We start from the raw sequence: 2897 nt of genomic DNA, 5'->3' as shown, positions 1-2897 counted from the left end.
ATTTGGACAGAAAATTGAACAAATGAAAATATATTTTTGCACCTTAAAAACATTGCCATAAAGAAATTGCCATAAAAAAATGTATTTTAAACTGTAATGCGTTTTTAACATCTTTTCATACTACAATATTTTGTATCTAAAGCGCCGGCTTATACCAAGGGCTTGTTCATATAAAATACAATGTTACCCAGTCCCTCCTCTCTAATTAGAGATGTTTATTGGAGATTATGTTTATCCAGCTGTCATGCAGTGAAAAAAAAAAAACCAAAAAACTGTCGCATAATTACCAGATAGGCTTTTCATATGCATATCAGTGTGATACAATCATTTAGTATTAGAAATTATAGAATTTAATCCAATCCATGCAGTTTAGGATCCTTTGGCTGTGAGAGAAGGAGCACATGCTTATATGGAAATCGTTCATAAAATACACAGTCACATTTTGGGGCATTGCTGGCGCAAAATGCCTTTGAACGCGCGCTAATATTCGACGCGCCGCTCTACTTGGCAACGTGAGCGGCTCACACATATTACAGATGTCAGGAGGGGACAAACTGTTTGATAAATTGGCCTCTAATTGAAAATATATCATGTTAGCAGCGGTAGCCTAGATATGAAGGGTGGAAACGCTTGGTTTGATCTACAGCCTGGTATCTCCTGTCGCTAATAAAACTCATATTGAGCTGCTTAGAGACTTGATTAACAGGCAGATTAAAGAGTTACAAGACTCTCGGAACAGATTGTATTAATCAATAGCATGTCCAGTCAGAGTGTGATGTTCTTTTTTTTTTTCTTTTTTTCTGGTTTATTATATGAAACACACACATTATAGAATACCATCACAAACCATGTTCCATTTATCACCTAACGCTCACTGTATTGAGTAGCCCTGTGTGTCATTGTTTAAAAAGAGGATGTATTTCCATTTAACTCCATGTCTTGGATATTACAGAGCTCAAACACCGCCCCGTGTACACAAATAGTCATTGGTTATCCTAGAGGCAAATGCATTTCAGTCTAACACGTCAGAATTGGTGCTTCTCTCTAGGTTCAAAGTGAACTGGACAAGGGGACTTTAAGCACTTTTCTGGGTATTAAAAAGGTGACTTGCAGAATAGATATTAATAGAAGGAGACGTGCACAGGACTACAAGATCCACTTTCACACTAAAGAACCTAACTTAAATGACTATAAGCCACTTCCTTTCCTCAATAAACAACAAGTATTTCTATTTATAACGTGAAACCCTTCATAGGCTACACAACACAATACATCTTCACGAACAGAAATTTATTTTAAAACATCATTAAGCAGCATCATATTATTATTATTAGACTTTATTTTGTTATAAGCAGATTATTGACCAAAGAAACCTCAAGATGCTACAATAGTATAATAGTAAATAATGTTATGGATACAATCTTATGGATACAAAGTTGTAAAATAGAGTCAGTTACAGAACAGGAAATTAATGCGAATCTATTAAATGGACGGAAATAATGATGACATCATTTTCTATCCAATTCCAATCCAATATATATTAATTGCAAGCAATGACACAGTATATATTAATTGCAAGCAATGATAGAGTGTGACAGTTTAATGGAACTGTTTTAGTTGGTGGGAAAAATAAAACTTTTTGACCTTGTTTGCCTACTTTTACGCCCAAGTAACACTCTGCTACAGTAACACCTTTGGATGTTTGCCTAGGCAATAGAAGTAATTTTATATGGCCCCAGAAACACAAAATTCAGTGTGTAGATTGAATGATACAGTTAATACCCTAGAGCACTCACCTTTACAGAATGTAACTGACACAGCCCAGCCCCTTGCCTGGCCTCCATTAGTATGACGTCACTTGTATTCATTAACTCCCTCCCTTATCATTTTTTTTTTTTTCTACTAAAACTTTTTTTTTCTTTCTCTTTTGGGAGGACACACAAAGCCTTAGTCTGCCCTAGGGAGAAATAGGACTACGATTCAAGGAAAGGCATTAGTTGGTGTTAATCCCAACGGTTGCTAATTGAGAGGTGGTTTAAAAAGGGAATGAAGGGGGGAAAACTTAAAAATTGCCTGGGAAATGGGACCAGATCATTTATTGCTGTGGAAGGCTGTGTCATTATATTAGGAGAGAACATGTAAGACAAAGAGTCAGCCAAGGCTAAGGAATTGCAAGACTCAGGACTGGGTTTATAATTAAACATTGCAAATTTTAATATTATTATTTATTACTATTATTATTATTTTGTTTTTTATTATTTTTCTGGGTAAACGTATGACACAGCTCACTTTATACAGTCACCTATGATGAAGACGGTTATAACTGACCCTCAGCCAATGCATAGTGTTGTTGTGTCATTAGAGACACTACATTAACCCCTGCCCTGCTGTAGTAGCCTGTACAGCAGTGGCCTGCTTTCAGCCAGTAGCTCGAGAGCCACATGTTCCTCTCAGTCCGGCATGCAGCCTCCCAGCATTTCATAAAATTGCTTAACATGATCATTAACAATGTTTTTTTGATGTTTCAATGTGCCTTACAAGCTGGAAAAAGAAAAGGATGGGGCCCTCTACTGTACATAAGTCTCCTGTCACTCTAAATACTCCCAAGTGACTGACATTTCAATTATTTCAAACATCTATTTGCTTCTGCTTCCTGTATAGCCTCCATAAAACATCTAATGGAGAAATGATCGGGAATGTAATATAAGAACAAGTAGTGGGGACATTAAAATGTAGTGACTGAAATGTAAAATACAACAGATTTTTTTTTCTGGAAACAAAAGATAAAACTTCCCTAATTGTTTCGCCCGGTTATGGTGGAATCTGGCAAATGTGGTTTTCATTCCTGAAAATGCTGGGACCTATAGTTCTCCAGTAACAAGTGTCCAAGTCTGAAG

At 36.4% G+C, this 2897-nt stretch overlaps 1 protein-coding gene across 1 annotated transcript in view; it reads left to right on the top strand.

Moving 5' to 3' along the window:
• The window catches only part of PAX6 (paired box 6), a 40566-nt gene that overhangs the window by 752 nt on the left and 36917 nt on the right, over positions 1-2897 (top strand). The window lies entirely within an intron of this gene.

The sequence above is a fragment of the Nanorana parkeri genome, unplaced genomic scaffold, assembly GCF_000935625.1.
Source record: "Nanorana parkeri isolate BGI_ZX_2015 unplaced genomic scaffold, ASM93562v1 scaffold30, whole genome shotgun sequence".
Lineage (NCBI taxonomy): Eukaryota > Metazoa > Chordata > Amphibia > Anura > Dicroglossidae > Nanorana > Nanorana parkeri.
Note: the sequence above shows the minus strand (reverse complement) of the source record. Positions and strands in the feature narration are given on the sequence as shown.